We start from the raw sequence: 16,878 nt of genomic DNA, 5'->3' as shown, positions 1-16,878 counted from the left end.
CCAGGGTCCTGCTGGATGCTCCCCGAGGAGCTGCAGCGCTCCCTGCCAGGGCGAGCCGAGCTGGAGCACGAGCTGCTGCCCCTCACCCGGGCACTGCGACAGGGAAAGCTGCCCCGAGAAGACAAAGCTGCTTTTGAAACAAAACTAAAGGCAAAGCCAAATTACTACCGCCAAAAACAAGCAGACACAGGATGGGTTTTCTCCCCAAACTCACACTGGGGTGGTGTAACATGCTCCTTTCCCCCAAGACCCCAGACAGCAGAGGCAGAGGGGGCCCCACAGCAAGGGCCCGCACGATGGAGAACAGAAAAGCTTCAGCACGGACGCAGTTCAGGCTGTACTTAGGGTGCTTTTATCACAGCGCGCATTTTTGTCCAATTCCTTTCGCTACAAAAAGAGCTGGGAAGGTATACAGCAAGCTGCAGAACGAGAAGTTAAAAAAGACAAGATCAAAGGTCTGTCATTGAAAATTAATTAACTCAAACCTGAACTATTAACATAAATTAAAAATTCAAACCACACACACAGCTACATTCATCTCCAAGTAATTTTCAAGAACCTCCAGCACTGCAAGATAAGTTAATCTCACATTCCATTAATTTGCAGCATGCACGGAGGTTAACCTCCACTTAATTAGAACTAATTTTAATTTTGCTGGGATAGGGCAAGCGCACTTCGTAAGAAATCCTCTTGCCGTTACACCTTCCCGAGGGGCAGCAGCAGCTCTCGGTGCTGTGTCTCCCCTCCCCGTACACACACGGTGCCCCCATGGCCCCGTGCAGGACGCGGCTGTGAGCAGAGCCAGCTTCACAGGGAGCATGGCCATGGGAGAAGCAGTGGTGATAGAAACAGGAGAGTGTCTTCTGCAGCATCCCTGCTGAGGGGGAGAGGCACACCGACACCAGAAGGGCTCCTGAGGGATCGTGAACCAGATGCACGCCATGCCCCAGCTCCCCTGCAAAGCAACACGGGCAGAAGTGGCTGTGTTTGCACCTACGCGGTGTAACAGTGAGAAGAGACGCCAGGAAAAGGACCAAGCTCCGGGGAAACCTCACCGCTCACCACCTCCTGCCCCAGGAGGCTTCACACCAAGCCTGCTGGCCCTCCCGTGGCTCTGAGCACAGCCAGGTCCAGCCGCAGCGCGACGCCCGGCTCTCCGTCCTCGTCCTCCCCACCGGGAGCTTGCAGGAGGAGCACGCAGGGCTGCCTGCTGCCTGTTAAATCCCCGTCGTGTGAGCTTCACAGCTGAGCCCTCTCCTGCTGAACCAGCCCTGCCAGGAGTGCAGGACCACAGCGGCAGCCTGGGAAGGCTCCCGGCACCTCCCCACGCTTCCACGCACGCTTTTGTTTTAACCTGTGCACGGGGAGGCCTCCAGCCCAATTAACCCAAATTGATGCAAACCAGAATTCGAAGCGAATTCAAGGCATCCGCCCTGGAATCTTTGTTCGTTTGCCTAAACCAGTCTGCAAACCCAAATCCCCATCATAACTGGGACTGCCTCCACAAGCAGGCCTTGCTGTGGGGTTGGGGCGGGCTCCCCATCCATCACCCTGGACCAACGCCACGTCTCACAGCCCTCGGCCCCCCCAGGCAGCTAAGCAAGCACCCCCAAGTGCTGTGGGGTCACCAAAACTGCCTCCCCTGGGGACTAACGTCAGCCCCGCTGTGCTTTCCCAAAATCATGCCCAAGCTGCAGGCCCACAGGACACAGCTCACGTTCTGCTCACACCCAGGGAAGGGGCAGGAGCAGCTCCGTGGGCACAGAGACCCCTCTGCAGTGAGTGCAGCGTTAAGCAGTGACCGGCCCACCTGCAGAAGTGCTCAGCAGGCCACCAGCCTGAGGGCAGCGACAGGAACCCGTGCACACAAGCCCGAGGTGCACGTTTGCCTTCTCGCCGCCTTGGCCCTGACCTTCTCGCCCCGTCCCCACCAACGCTGCCAGCAACACCTCCCGCCACCAGCGAGCCAAGCAAACCAGTGACTTCATCGCCGCTTCCTTCACCTAACTCGTCCCCGGAGACCCCGCTGCTGCTTTCCAGCAGGCGCAGCATCCTCCGAGCACAGCTGCGCGGCCCCCGCTTCCTTCCTGCCCACAGGCCTCCGGCTCCTGTCCACCGCTGCTTTAACCTCGGCCGTGCCTGCACGCCCGGGGACAAGCAAAAGCAGAAAGCAGCCTGCACCCTCCCGGGCCTGCACTGCACTCGGGGATGATGCTGGTTTGGAGGAAAACGCTGCTCCAGGAGATAAATAAGCAGCTCGCCAGGAAGAGCGGCTGACCCAGGGCAACATCAGATATTTAGACCTTTTGCTTCAGGAGTTGGCAAGAGCAATACTGGGGTAAAATATTTATACTGGCACTCTGCAGCGATGCTACGTAGCATTAGCAGAAAGGTTAGCATTTCCTTAATGAGCTTCACTTTCATCCTGCCTTCCAAAAATTCTCCTTTCTCAGGACCTAAAACCCGCTTCTTCTCAAGGAGGCTGTGCACACACCTCTTCCAGGAGCAGCTTTTTGGTGCACTTGTGTTTGTATGCACAGACGGAGAGGCTCCAGAGGCTCAACCTCAAACCCAGGGCCCCAGGACAAGCAGCCCCTTTGACAAACCCCTCCCAGGGTAAGGGCCCTGCGTGTGCCAGCGAGCAGAGGCACAGCTCACCGTGCCCGAGGACACCCAGTGTTAGTGGCACATCCCTGAGGCTTCCCATGACCCTGGCCCGGGCTCAGCAGAGATAATTAAAGCAAACACAGTCGGAACAGAATCAGCCCTTAGCTTTCAGGCTCATCTGGTAGCTTTTACCAGGACTGCTTCCCCAGCCCAGAGCTAATCCATCACCGAAAGCACCACCGCTGACTGAGGGGCTTTGGCTCCGTGCATGAATTTCAAAACACATCTGCCCCCTCGCACAGTCCAACGCTGTGGGCCAAAAAATCGCTCTTCAGACGAAGCTTTCAGCCTCAAAACCCTCCGCAGGTTTTAGCCAGGCTGCCCTACCAGCAAGCAGAGCTTAACCTCGGGACAACACACACCGAGCGATGCCGCTGCTTTCAGAGCCGCGCACAGGGTGAGGGGAGGCTGCAGGCACCCACCGAGAGCCAGGGCTGAGAGCACCCGGGGCTGTGAGCACTGCTTGGTGAGGAGAGGGGGGCTCTCAGCATGCACTTCAGCTGCTTTGAGGGGAAGGGGATGGTTTAAACTGACCCCATCCGAGATGCTGACCCCATGCAAGATGGCCTGCAGACCACAGCATCACGTGTTTGTTGCCTTTTTGTTGTTGGTGGTATTTTTTTTAGGTTTTATAAGCTTTAACAGCTCTATTTTCTCCTTAATTGGTGCAACTGTTTTTAACCCTGCTCCTGGAGCCACATTGCCATGGTTACCCGCACAAGCCTCAGCAAGCGAGGGGTATTTTTAGAATTGCCAAAATGCACATCTCCAGCAGAGCTTCGCCGTGCAGAGCCCTCCTTGTTCCGCGGCACAGGAACAGGAGGCGTGCAATAGGATGAAAATGTGGGAAATTCAAACCCAGCCACAGGAGAAGCCGATGGAGCAGCCGGAGCACAGCGGCCCAGGATGCTGGGAGGGGATGGGGATTCTCCCCAACGCCCCCAGCCAGCTCCCAGGCACGGCTGGGGACTCACCGGGACCCCAGGAGAAGGCAGGGGTGAGAGAAGTCAGCACGAGCTGTCCTATGGGCACAGGACAGCTGGGAGCACCCACACTGGAGCTTTTACTTGGCAAATTTAATGTCACTGAGCCACGCGTGAATCGGTGATGTCTTGGTTCCCATGCCAGGCCAAAGAGGTCTCTGCAAGCAACTGCTGCCCTGCAAGCTTCTGCCCAGCCTGAGATCCACCCCCAGCATCGTCCCGTCTCTTACGCACGGCAGCAACCAACACCAGATACACCATCCCACCCCCAACCCAAGGGAGTTGGGGTCATCTCCAAAGCCTCAGCAGCCCCGGTCTGTCCGTCAGCAGCTTTCACAACCCAGACAGCAGCAGAGGAGCAGGCCCATGCAGCAGCCAAAGCTCTGCAGCTGGATTTGCATCCAAGAGAGGCGGCACCAGCTACACGACCTGGTGTTTGAGCATTGCTTCCCACCAGCTCTTACCAAGGGAAGAGGACATCTGTACAGCACCTCCACCCATGGCAGGGGAGCCCTGATGGGGCATTAGATGCAGTGAGCCTCACGTGTGCTTGGGCCAGGTGATGCTTCGCTGCTTGGGGCCGCTCAGACAGGCAAACCCTGAGGTACAGAGACAGCAACCCGAGAGCTGCTTCAGTCCCACAAGACACCAGGAGACACCCCTCCAGGGCAGCGACAGTGCCCAGCATCAGTTTGTACAATATCAGGGAGGAATGCATCTGAACCAGAAGAAAATACCTCAAAGGAAATCAGGAAGAACAGCAAGAATTAGCAATATTCCAGCTAAAATCAGCACGTGGGTTAAGGGTAGACAGAACTGGTGGCTCCAGCAGGAGCTCATCCTTTTGCAGAAAACCTCTCACTGAGAGAAGGGCAACTTCTGATCAGAAGCTTCTCTCGTTTTTCTCTCTAGCTCAGCTCACAGGTACAAGTCTACCAAAAGAGACTGAGGGCATGGAAGGACCTAGTCCCAGAAGAGCTGCTGCCAACCACCACAGCTTTTCTCTTGCCGTGCAGGAGCAGGACACGTGCTGCATGGCACACTATGTAGTTGTCTCCATCACCCGTGAGGAGAAGCAGGGCCCAGTGTCAGTCCTCTCTCCCAAGTCAAGCCACCGCCACTACGCAGGGACAGCAGCTCTCAGCACCCCCTCCCCACGAGCTGCATTCAGCCCTCTCCGTCCACCCAAGCCACCAAAGGCTGATGTTTCACAGAGCACACCACTCACACTGGAAAAAGGAAAAGATACCAGAGGTGCAAACCCCCGGGAGGACATTTTCTGTTTCAGAGAGCAGATGCGTTTGATAGCACCCAGGGGCTTAGCAATGTCCATAGGTTAAAGGAAGGAAAAGTTCAGAGTCCTCACGTGCTGTCTGCAGTCCTGCTTGATATAAAAGAAGATGTTTGCAGCAGAGTCCCAAGAGGTTCCTGCTGCACACGCTTTCCTGAGCACCCCAAGGACGGCTGTGTACAGAGGAGCAAGGCTCCAGGCACAGTCACTCCTGGCCGCAGCCGGGATCTGACAGCATCGCTCCGGGTGCAGCATGGATCTGGAAGGATGCCTTCCTAAATAATCTGCACAATTCGTTTCAGAGCCAGAGAAGTCTGCCAGCAGCTATACTCATGCTGCCCCGTCTCTTTCATAAGGACACAAGTAATTATTGAGCACTCTAGCTACTAAAACTGATTAGAGCAAAACAAACTAATTTGGTTACAAGGCAATGAGCTGACCTCGTTAACGAGGTGAGTAACTCACTGACAATGTTTTGGTCTTACCCAGCAATGCCTTTCATTAGCTCTCAAGCTGCTCTATAAAGGAGCCCGGTATGTTCCTATGAACCCATTTCACAAGGGAGGAAACCCATGCCAGCTTCCACATACCCAGAACACTGTTTCCTGGGAATCAGTGGGCATCTCCTGCCATACCACCAGAAGGAAAACACCACCCAGCCTGCCAGAACCACCAGCCTGAGGTGCTGCCATGCAGAGCAGCCTCCCCGTGCCTCTCCACAGCAGGCACTGGCTGAGCGGGTGCGCCCAGACGTGCACAGCCAGCTTCCTCCCACCTCATCACAAACCCAGCCTCAACTGCTCTTCTGGAAGGAGGAGAACACCTTTGGACAGCCAGACTCGCAGTAAAGCCCCACAGTGGTTAGGGACTTTGCCATTTAGTACCTTGTGACATTGCACACCGTGCTTATTAAGCCCATGAAACACCCTGCGGAGCCAGCTCTCATCCCTCTCCTCTGCTCGGAGACATCAGTCACAAAACAAAGCTGCCACCTGCCCTCGAATCAGTCCCCTCCTGCACGAGGGAACTGCACACCAGCAAAACTTTGCAGCCAGCATGATTTAGCCCACCTGACATCACCAAATCATCTGCTCTTGGGTTGGAGACACATGCCATCCCCACAGTCCAGGCTCCAAGGCCAAGCCGAGGTCTTCCTTCTGCTTGTGACAGTCGGGACAAAAAGACCTCAAGATATTGCTGCTACAACCCCCTCGCCTTCCATCCTTACCCCAAAAACTTCCACTACTTGCTGGTCATTAGTGACCAGGGTGTTACCAGGGTGTGACCTCGGAAAAATGTTTTTCTCCATCTCACAGAGAAGGGAAAGCTCACAGTAAGAGGCGACGCATCCGTTTGGGGTCCACAGCACGCAGCCATGGCTGGAGCTCAGTCACCCCGGGCACCTGCAGGCACGTGGCTTTGCAGGGCAACACCCAGCAGGGCAGACCGAGCACCTGCATCTGCTGGCAAGTCACAGGGGTTTCAGTGTGCTTTGCAATCCCCAACCAAGACAGATATGTGATTTAATAAGCAGTATGCATTACGCTCAGCTTATGACCCAAAAAAAAGCATTTAAGTAAGACTTTAACCAATTTCCCCCCTGTACCCTGTTAGAAAGGAATGTTTTTGCTGCAAAAAGGAGAGAAAAGAGTCTAAGAAGCTTGAGCACAGCCAGAGGACAACTGCACTCTCCCCATTTCAATCACACACCAACATACAGCAAAGACGGCAGAGCTCACACGAGGAAGCAGCAGAACAAATACCTCAGAGGGACTTCTGGAGTCTCTTATCCATATTTGCACACTGAAACACCTACAAAGCACTACACGTGGGACAGACAGCTGAGCTGCCCTGCCTGGCTCTTACCATCCACAGGCTTCACTGCATCACCATGGCCACACCACGAGGCTGAGCTGTCCTTTGCTACGGCCAAGGCAGAGGTGATGAGGTCCCCGGATGAGTTCTGTAAATAAAAACAGAGAGAGTATAAGGTTTTGTACCACATCCATCTACATCCCACGCCCACCCCAAACCAGGTAACCACCATGGCAGCAACTCGCAGGCACACCCAGGGCCTTAATCTGGGCCCTCCACAGATTAGCTGCCAGGGGAACGAATCCCCAGGAGGAAAATGAGGTTGCTGCCTTTCGTTTGGGAGAGGGCTTAGGAACACAAGCCACAAAACGCTCAGAACAGGGGCAGCACAGACTCTTACACCCCCAGAAAGCTAAAGAAATGGTAAGGGAAGAGGTGACAGCTCAGTGACAGTCAGAGCTGCGCACAGAGCACAGCAGCCAGCGCCATTCGGCACAGCAGGACCAGAGCCCCAGCAGCCAAGCACCACAGCTAGCAGGAATGGTGTCAGAGGAGCCCCAGGAGGATCCAGGAAACGTTTCAGGCCATGCCCAATCTTCACCCAGCCTCAGGAGCAAGCAGTCCTCAGCCTTCATCATTTTAGCATTTCGTTTCTCACTGAAATCCTTCTCCGAGACCAGAAGCCCCCACACTTTGGTGGCTCTCCATGAGCACACCCCAGCGGTGCTGAGCTCTCCCGATTCCCCTTTCCATCTCTGCAGACTCGCAGACAGACGTTCTGAAATGAAGGAACACAGCCCGGGACCCAAGCCCTGCTTCACGCTAACCGAGCTCTGCCAGACATCCGACAGATCACGTCGGTCATTCTTCCCCAGAGCCAGCACTCGCTGTTTTCTCAGCACGAGAAATTTCATTTCCTACACGTAGCTCAAGCACGAAAAGCTTTCAAAAGGTCAAAAAAATGAAGCCATCAGTTTATCGCAAAAAGTAACTTCCTATTCCAGCTCCTGAAAGCCTGGGCTCTCCAGCACAAATGCTCCACCTAGAGCACGCCGTGCCAGGGCCTCTCGCCCAGGGCTGCCAGCACCCGGAAAGCTGGGCTCGAGCGGCCTCCGGGGAGGCAGCGGAGGGGCGAGCAGCCAGCAGCCCCACCTAGCCCCACTCTCCCACCCCACCCAGCAGCAGAAGCAGAGCAGAGACCACATCAGCTGGGTCCACCCGAGCTACAGCATCCAGCCCTGCCTGACGCCCTGCCCGGAGCGTTTCAGTGCTGCCCAAATGGCACTGCTGTCCCAGCGAGGCTCCGTCCCCAGCCTTTACGTGTGTTTTTCAGCATTCCCAACAAACAAACAGTGCCCTGGCTCTCCAGGGATCACCACTCAGCCCACGTGCTCTCGTTCTCACCCACTGACACGTGACCGTGCAGTTTGGAGATGAGGACATCAAAAAGCAGGAGGCTCCAGCAGGAAGGCTGGAATTCGACGATTGTTGAGGTCCCTTCCAACCCAAACCATTCCCTGATTCTACGATTTGCTGAGCCAACAGGCAGGGGGACATAGGAAAGTGGCACCCCAAGGCGACAGGGGTATCCTGGGGGGGATATTTGTCCCTTCCTGTTCTAGGGATTGCAGCCTCCATCAGAAGGCTGCCTCAGCACCACGCACCTGCCCTTGCAGATGTCCTTTACCATCTCACCTTGAACCAGGGAGAAGCTGGACACAAATCAAAATAAAAAGGCAAGCACAGCCAGGAGAAGGTGCAGGCTGTACGGAGGAGAAACCCCCCAAGCTTAACACAGCCCTGGCCACCACAGCGTGTCCAGCTCAGCCTGGGGCAGGTGAAGCAGCCAACACAAATTTCTCCTTTTGGAAGGAAATATGAGCCCCAGGAGCAGCAGACACCACCTTGCGCTGCAGCAGATGGGGAGCAGCCAGACACCAAGACCAGCACACCGGAGGGCATCCATCCCCTTGTCCCCTGCTGCTGGGGAGGGGACAGCTCTCAGATCTCAAGCAGCAGCCCCTGGGGTCACATTTGTGAGCACCAACTTCAGACGTGTGTCCAGAGCCATGGCACAGGGCTCCATATCCACCGCCAGGCTGCCAGCCCCAGCTCAGTCCCGCACTGCTCCCCGCGATTCCCAGCACTAACGATGCTGCCAAGCAGAGGGCCATAAATGAGAATCAGGGTGGCTGAGTGCTGGGTAAATGGCAGTGGTGCGCCCTCTCCGAAAATTAAATCCTTTAAGCTAACAAGAAGAGTGTTTGCCCTCGAGCTGGAGGGAAAGGGCTGGTAATTAAAAGCCCCGTAGTCATAATGACTGCCATACCGGCTAACATCTCGCCCTTTTCTGACTATTAATTTAATTAGCCTGATTTAATTATCCTGCAGGAACACGATACATGGCCACACGAGTTTCTACCCAGATGAACACCAGAAGCACAACTTCTCAAGTAGCACCTGAGAAACGCCTCACCCCGCGTGCAGCCCGGGGCAGGAGGTGCCTCCTGCCAAGAGCTGTTCTCCAGGAGCAGATGCTGAGATCCTCACCGAGCCTGGGGCTTTTCTGGGGCATGGCCCAGCCTCCCCAAAAACATTTGCTGCCCTACGCTGCCAGCTACCTCTCTGTGCGCTGGAGAAGCCCTCCTGAGAGGGCGCAGCTCCACGGCACAAACATGACCCCAGCTCTGGGAAGCGCTCGGATGATTTTTGTTAGCATCAAAGCAGATCTGGATTTTTACTTAGTGGAAGGGGAGAGGGAAGGATGTAAGCTAAGTCATGCGACTATTATGGGAAATATGTTCTCATAATTTTAAATGAGACGAGCAACTCTATAAAAAAAAGTCAACCAAGGCTACCTTTGGTGCGGTGGGGTGAAAGCTGCGACAAAGGTCAACTTTCCACCCTGTCCCCAGCAGTCTGAACAGGAAGTTCCCACCTAACAGCGCTGCCCCTTTTGGGGCAGAAGAGAAGCTACTGAGCAAGTCCCAAACTCCTCAAAATGCAGAAAGACTTCGGGAACCACACAGGAGTCCTCAGTGCTGCAGCAAAATTAACTCGGGCAACCAAAGCAAAACAGCCGCACCCGGGAGGATGATACCACCGGGGAAGCCCAGGTTTAAGATGTACAAAGCATCTCCCCTTGGGTTTAATTATTTCTAGAGTTACTGCTTGATAGGCAGAATATTTACAATGAAGAAGGAAAGCAAACAGCTCCCTCCCTCCCTGTTTTACTGCTGTAATTATCTGCTGAGAGCAAGAAAAAGTAGCCGTGGGGGAAAGAGAGCGAGGATAAGCGAGCTGCTCCTGAGCATCCCCCCCAACATCTCCTCCTGCCCTTGGGAGGGGAAGGCACAGGGAAGGAAAGGGGGCTCCCAACGGCCCTTCCTTGGCATGGCCTTCAGCAGGGTGAATGCTCAGTGGTGGCCCCAGCCAGGCTGCTCATCCAATCCCATCCCATCCCATCCCGGGGACTCCTGGCCTAGAGGAACCAGCAGCCAGAAACCCACTCCTCGGTCCTCCTTCCCTTCTTTCTTTTAAGGGCACAGAGCTTCTCGTTTATATTCCAGAAGCGTTTTACAGGGCACATCTGGACACTCCGTAGTCTCACTTGGCTGGCTGAGCTTCCATGTCACCAACATGGGAACCTTCCGTATTCCCCAGCTGAACCCGAGGAAACCCAATTTTCAACAAGGAAAAGGAATAAAAGAGGAAAGCAACCTCTGAGGGGACAGGGCAGAGCCAGGGCTCCCTCCTGGGTCTGTCACCGGGCTTCACGTTTTCTGCGGAAATCTGGAAACAGCAGAAAAAAAGCCCTAGTGCTGGAATCAACCTGCCGGCCGAGGAAACCCCGGAGCACACAAACGCACCGAAAGGCCCGCAGGACCTGCTGAATGCACCATTGAGGAGACCAAATCCCCTCCGAAGCCAACTTAGCCGGAGACACAATGCAATCTTTCTGGAGAGCAAAGCCCCGCTCGGAACCAGCGGCGCAACGGGGCGGCCGCGGCTGAGCCCTTCCACGCGGGAGGACTGCCACCGAGCAGCAAAACAGCATTGCAAGAGCATGAAGTAATCCCACCCCTGCAGTCCCTGTTTTGCTATCCAATTAGCTACTCCAAGTGTAAAAGGGGAGGAAAAAAAAAAAAAAAGGAAAAGGGAAAAAAAAAAAGCAGAAAGCGTGCTGCAAAGCCAGGAGATGTTTTGCAACGCGCGGACTCCTGGAGCACGGCCCCTGCGCTCCCAAAGCCACGGGCGCGGTGGAGGAAAGGGGGGGGACGGAAAGGGGGCAGCAGAAGTGGGGGGGAAAGGGGGTGGCAGAAAGGGGGAGGGCAGCAGAAAGGAGGAGGGGGAAAAGGGAGAAGGGAGGCAGAAAGGGGGGCGCGCAGCGGAAAGGGGAGCGCGCAGCAGAAAGGGGGGCGCAGGAGGGGAGAGGCAGAAAAGGGGGCGCAGCAGAAAAAAGGGGGGGCAGCAGAAAAAGGAGGGGGCAGCGCCCAGCACCCACCGCACCGCTCACTCGCTCCGCCGTCCCTCGGGTCCCTCCCGCACCCCGGGGCCCGGCTGCGGCCGCGGCTCGGGGGGCGCGGGGGAGGGAGCGGGCGGCGGGGGCGGCGCGGGGCGGGGGCGGCCCCGGGAGCCTCCCCCCCCTCCCGGCCCGCCCGCTGCCGGCCCCCCGGTGCCCGGAGCCCGGCCGAAAGCGGCCGCGTCCCGGCTGGGTTGAGAGGCTCCGAGCGCAGGGGAAGCAGCGGCAGCAGCCCCGGGAGCGCCCCGGCCGGAGCCTCCCGTTCCCAGCCCCTGGGTGACACCGGGAGCCCCCCCGGAGGGGCTGCGAGGAGCGGCCCCGGGGCGGGTGGGTGCTCCCCGTGCCTTCTGCCAAAAAATTTGGCAGCCGCAGGAGCGAGGTGTCACGGCACCGAAGCAGCTGGGGCAGGAACCGGAGCATCGGGTGGGTGCCGGGCATCGGGTGGGTGCTCAGCACGGTGCTGTGAGCGCTGTGCCTCTTCCCCCTGCTTGTCCCCTGCTCGCTGCCAGCTGGCAGCCGGTTGAAGCAGCTGAAGCTGATAACAGGTCCCAGCTGCAGCCCGCAGCCCCCCAGCCCCCTGTCCCCTCCGCCAGCTGCTGGCAATCCCCAGGGACCCGCTGCACCTGCAGCCTGCCGAGCTCCAGGAGCTGCTGGGGCCACCCGGGGCTGCAGGAGGTGTTTTGGGCACGTCCGCCTGCCGCGCTGCACAGCCGCAGCATTTCACCCGAGTGAAAAATTTAAAAGCTCTAAAGCATGTGTACGAGCCAGCCTGAGAGGGTTCTGCTGCTGCTTTCCATGGGCACTGCCTGGTGATGGGGAGGGTGAGACCTCTGTGGTTTCCCAGGAGCACCCAGGTAAAGATGCTCACCTGCAGCCCAAGGAGCATCCTGAAAGCCCCACATTGGCACTGACCTTCAGGCCGTACCCTCTCCAAAACAGCCTCACCCTCACGCTTCACATCTGGCAAACCACGAGCACTAACTGAACCATGCAATTCAGCAGGGGAAAACACACTCTAGGACTAAGGAGGAGAGATTCGACAGCGAAAATGTTTTCTGGGAAACACAAATACATTTTTCTTTGTATGATTAAACAGGAAAAAAAAAAAAAAAAAAAAAAAAACAGGCCCACGTCTGGCAGAGGAGCTGTGGTATGGGCTGAGCTCCCAGCCGAAACGCCTGAGGCATCCTCTGAATAAGGAAGGAAAAATGTTTTCCCCTCTCAACTGAGGGCACCCTTGATGGAAAGCATCCGAGCCAGGGGAGGGCTGGTGCTGAGCCGTGGCTCTGCTTGAGGCTGGGGGTTCATAGTCCTGGCGTGTAAGGGGAGGACGGGGCTCTGAGGTGCTGGCTGCATCTCACAGCACCTCCAGGGCACGCTGCTGCCTGCACGGACAGGAGCAAGCTCCAGGCACTGACCATCCTGGCGCTGACTCCGGCAGCAGTGTTTGCTCCTCGTGCCCACAGACATGGCCATGTTGTCCCTGTGGGGCTTTCCACAAAGACAGCAGCAAGCTCAGGGATCAGTCCCCACACATTTATCCACAATCCAGCTCCACACAGCTGCTGGAGCTGAGGGAAGCTGTGTTGCACCAGGGACACAGAATCATTGAATGGCTGGGGTTGGAAGGGACCCTAAAGATCACCTAACTCCAACCCCCTGCCAGGGGATCCCACCCACCAGATCAGGTTGGCCAAGGCCCCATCCAGCCTGGCCTCGAACACCTCCAGGGATGGGGCACCCACGGCTGCTCTGGACAACCTCTTCCAGTGCCTCACTGCCCTCTGAGTAAAGAATTTCCTCCCAATGTTTAGTCTAAATCTGTCCTCTCTTAGTTTATGACCATTCCCCCTTGTCCTATCATTATCTACCCAATTAAAGAGTCCTTCTCCATCCTTTTTATAAGCCCCCTTTCAGTACTGGAAGGCTGCAGTGAGGTCTCCCTGGAGCCTTTTCTCCAGGCTGCACAGCCCCAGCTCCCTCAGCCTGTCCCATAGGAGAGGTGCTCCAGCCCTCTGATCAATCTTTCAGCCCTTTTTAAAAATGGGAGCGATGTTTCTTTTTCCAGTCACCAGACACTTCTCCTGACTGCCAGGACTTTCAGATCTGATGGAGAGAGGCCTGGTGACTCCATCAGCCGGTTCCCTCAGGGCCCTGGGATGCTGTCAGGCCCCACATCCAGACAGCATTTCTCTACCCTTCCCAAGGCACGTGGCCCTGCTTCCACTGTCTGTGCATTTCCAGTTTACCAGCAGATCCTTGTTCAACCATGCCGGTTTCCTACCTTCCCTGCTTGATTTATTATATATGGAATAGACAGATTTGCACTCCAAGGAAAACATCCTTAAAGAGCTGCCAGCTCTGATCACATCCTCTGTCCCTACAGAGCATGTCCCATGGGATCTCATCCGCTAACTCTCTGAACAGCTGGAAGCTGACTCCTCTGGACTTCAGGGTCCTGACTTTGCTCTTGGCCAGGCCAGATCACAAACTCAACCAGTGTGTGGTCACCCTGGTTGTTTGCTAATGCATCACAAAGAAAAAGGGGCTGGCGTGGTCAGGGCGCAAGCAGGCTGCTGGGCTGCACACGGTGCTTTGGGGCCAGACACGTCCCGTGTCACTGCTGTCACTGTGGGGAGAAGGCCCCAAGGGGAGTGGCAGCAGGGCACTGCCTGGTGCCCTAGGAGCAGGAGGTCCTGGAGTGCCAGGAGACAGAGAGCTCTCTGGACAGGTAGAAGGAGCAGCACATGCCAGTGCTTTTTGGCTTAGTTGATTTTTAGCAGTGACGACTCCGTTGCTGATGGCTTCTGCAACAAAAACCACCCCAGGCACCACTGTTCATCATCCGGGGTGTGCTGAGCACCCCTCTCCCCCACCTCGTTCTTCCTATTTTAGATAGCTTCTCCACACAGCGGGACAAAACGGCTCCTGACCTCTGTTCAGGCAGCTCCGACTCAGCTGCAAACCAGTCAGCTACCAGAAAAATGGGCTGCAATTAATGCTGAAAGCCTCTCGCTTTCCAGTCCTCTGTAAAGAGCTCAGACAGAATGATCACTCACAACAGAAGGGCAGCCTCATCACGCACAACAAAGCCTTCCAGAGCATGTTGCTTTTTCAGGGTCAAGACGCCAGCAGTGCTTTAAATCCTCAGACAACATGTGGCCAAGGACAGCAAAGCTAACTCAGACACTGGCAGTTTGCGCCCGTGAAGCCAAATCCTGCCCGCAGGTTAACCCTGCTGAGCCCACGGACAGGGAGCAGCTCCCCGTGCACGGGTGCAGGCTCGGAGGGGCCAGGTCACCTCCAGAGCAGGTCCTCCAAGCTCCTGGTGCCACCCATGGGAGCTCCTTGCTCCTGCTGGAGTCGGTGCCCAGCCTCCCCAGCAGGCTGCACCCCGCGGCGAGCGCGGCACCGGTGCATGCACAGGCACAGGGCATGCAGAGAGCACCATCACCCCTCATCCAGGGGAAAAAAAACAGCAGACACGAGCCTAAAAGAGGCATTCTCAGCTTCTCAGTGTCCTCTTCACCCTCCCTTCCCAGTGGGTTTGCAGGGAACCACGCACCACGTCTCTAAGGACCTTGGTGCGTGCAGCATGCTTCACACAGGTAACGCTAATCCCCGCCGGGGGCTGCAGGTGAGACATTGACAGAAACTCTGTCGGTTTGATAGAGCCCTTCCCTTCTGGGCAGTAGCTTCTGCTGATCAGACTGCACCTTCATTACAAGGCCTCGTTCATTTAAACTGTCAGCATGTGGCTCGAGACCTAGCTACAAAAACCTTGTCTTACCCCTCCTCTCGCTGCCAAGGCTTCCAGCGTGGTCTGTAACGAAGGTGACACCTAACGAGCTGTCACAAGACGCAGTGATGGATGGCACTTGCCTCATGAAGGGCTGATCAAAGAGCTGTGCTTTCTGGTTGGGTAGCGTAATTAACAGCAATTTCTAAAAAAATCAGTTTCAGGTTGATGAAAAATGCCAGGTCTGACAGCCCGTGAGCGTTAAGCCATCCTGTGATCTGCAGCACAGGCACAGCAATAACCCAGCACGCTGCCCCCCTTCCCCAGCACAAATACCTCCTTCATCTCCAGCGCCAGTCCCTGCCAGCAGCCCCGACCCGTGGGCTCACGGGGCGACGGGACCGGCCCCCAGGGAGCTGTTTGGCTGCTGTGGGCCCTCCTTTGGGGCTGTCAGCCTTGGCCCCACTCCCAGAGCTGTTCGTCAGTGCCTGGTGGAGTTGGAGGGGACTCGCATCAAGGCAGAGTCTTCTCCAAGAAAGGGGGCAGCTCCGGCAATGGGTTGTGATGTTTCTGCCTTAGATGCTGGTTCCAAAAGCGGAGAGTCAGAAAAAAGCTGTCAGGAGCTGCAGGAGGTGCTGGGAAAAGCGTGAGAGATGCTGTTCTCACAGCCAAGCAAGCTGGAGTTATCCTAGGACGAGCAAGGAAGTAACAGAGGCCTGTGAACATCTCAGCAGGGAACAGGGTTGCTGCTGATGCTTGGTGGTGAGGCTTCAGAAGGCACGTGCTAATCTCATTTCTCACCACCTGCAGCAGTCACCAGAAAGGTTTCCTGCTGGCATGGCAGGCTGCAGAGGTAGCTCATCAGTGTGCCCACAGGGCAGCACCCAGAGCCTGGGCAAGGGCGCAGGGACAGGTGGACACCCTTCAGCACAACCGACTGCTCAGCCTGGCCATGTCCTCATCTCAGACGTGGAGCAAATCTGCTCAACACCACCCAGGATTGCCTGGGACCCCAGGGAGCTCTTCTCCAGGTGTGCTGAATCCCCTGAAAGCCCTGCTCAGAACAGCGGTCTTGATACTTTGGATTTCTTGCCAGTCCACAGACTCACAGGTTATGTTCAAGCTCCTTGCCCCCCTGGGTTCATCTGTGACCTCCCAAATACTCAGACACTTAACACCCAGCTCCTGGGCTCCCACTTTGCTTTGAGCCCTCCTGCTTACCTCTTCAGACATGCAAGGACCAGCTGGAGCAAACAGCCCCAGCACGGGCTGGTGAGAGCCCCTGAACACACTGCTGGCAGCCACCCTGCCTGGCAGGGAGAGAGCAGCCTCTGAAGGAAAGCAAGCCCCTGACTGCAATATCCCTGCTTCTGTCCTCGTGAAAAGAGCCACAGCTTTGAGTTAGTTCCCTCGTTTTTCAGCTCCTGATATAACACTGACCCCACCTGACACACCGAAAATAAAGAGAGGGCTCCCGGCCTCTTATACCTCACATTCAGTCCAGGCGATTTACCTGTCAGGGACAAACCACAGCCCCACGGGCAGAATTAGCCCCTTTAGGATTTGAAGGGAGGCCATCTCCACTCAAGGCCCCCCTGCAGTGAGGCTCAACCTGAAGCTAAAAACCTAACCCTTAATACAGAGGTGGCCAAGTGCTGGTTGATCCCCTGGGGTTGAAGGGGTTTGGAAACCCTCCCAGCCACCCCATCAGCAGCTCCGCACTGGTTCCTGCGCTCCCCATCTCCACCGGAGCAGCCACGTGGCTGCACCAGACCCTTCCTCGTCCAGGCCAAGGCTGGGCTCTGCCCTAGTGAAGATAAACACCAAATTCACAGGGAATTCACTTTGTGTTTTCGCAGCC

General features: G+C 56.3%; 1 long non-coding RNA gene across 1 annotated transcript; it reads right to left on the bottom strand.

Moving 5' to 3' along the window:
* Positions 1-225: 225 nt before the first annotated feature.
* On the bottom strand, positions 226-11,352 carry LOC309884121. Its single transcript, XR_014318557.1, has 3 exons — positions 11,261-11,352; positions 6,808-6,904; positions 226-419 (listed from the first exon to the last, which is right to left on the bottom strand). It is a non-coding gene; the product is annotated as an uncharacterized lncRNA (long non-coding RNA).
* Between the last annotated feature and the right edge of the window lie 5,526 nt (positions 11,353-16,878).

This window comes from Aythya marila (assembly GCF_965140915.1).
Source record: "Aythya marila genome assembly, chromosome: 15".
Lineage (NCBI taxonomy): Eukaryota > Metazoa > Chordata > Aves > Anseriformes > Anatidae > Aythya > Aythya marila.
Note: the sequence above shows the minus strand (reverse complement) of the source record. Positions and strands in the feature narration are given on the sequence as shown.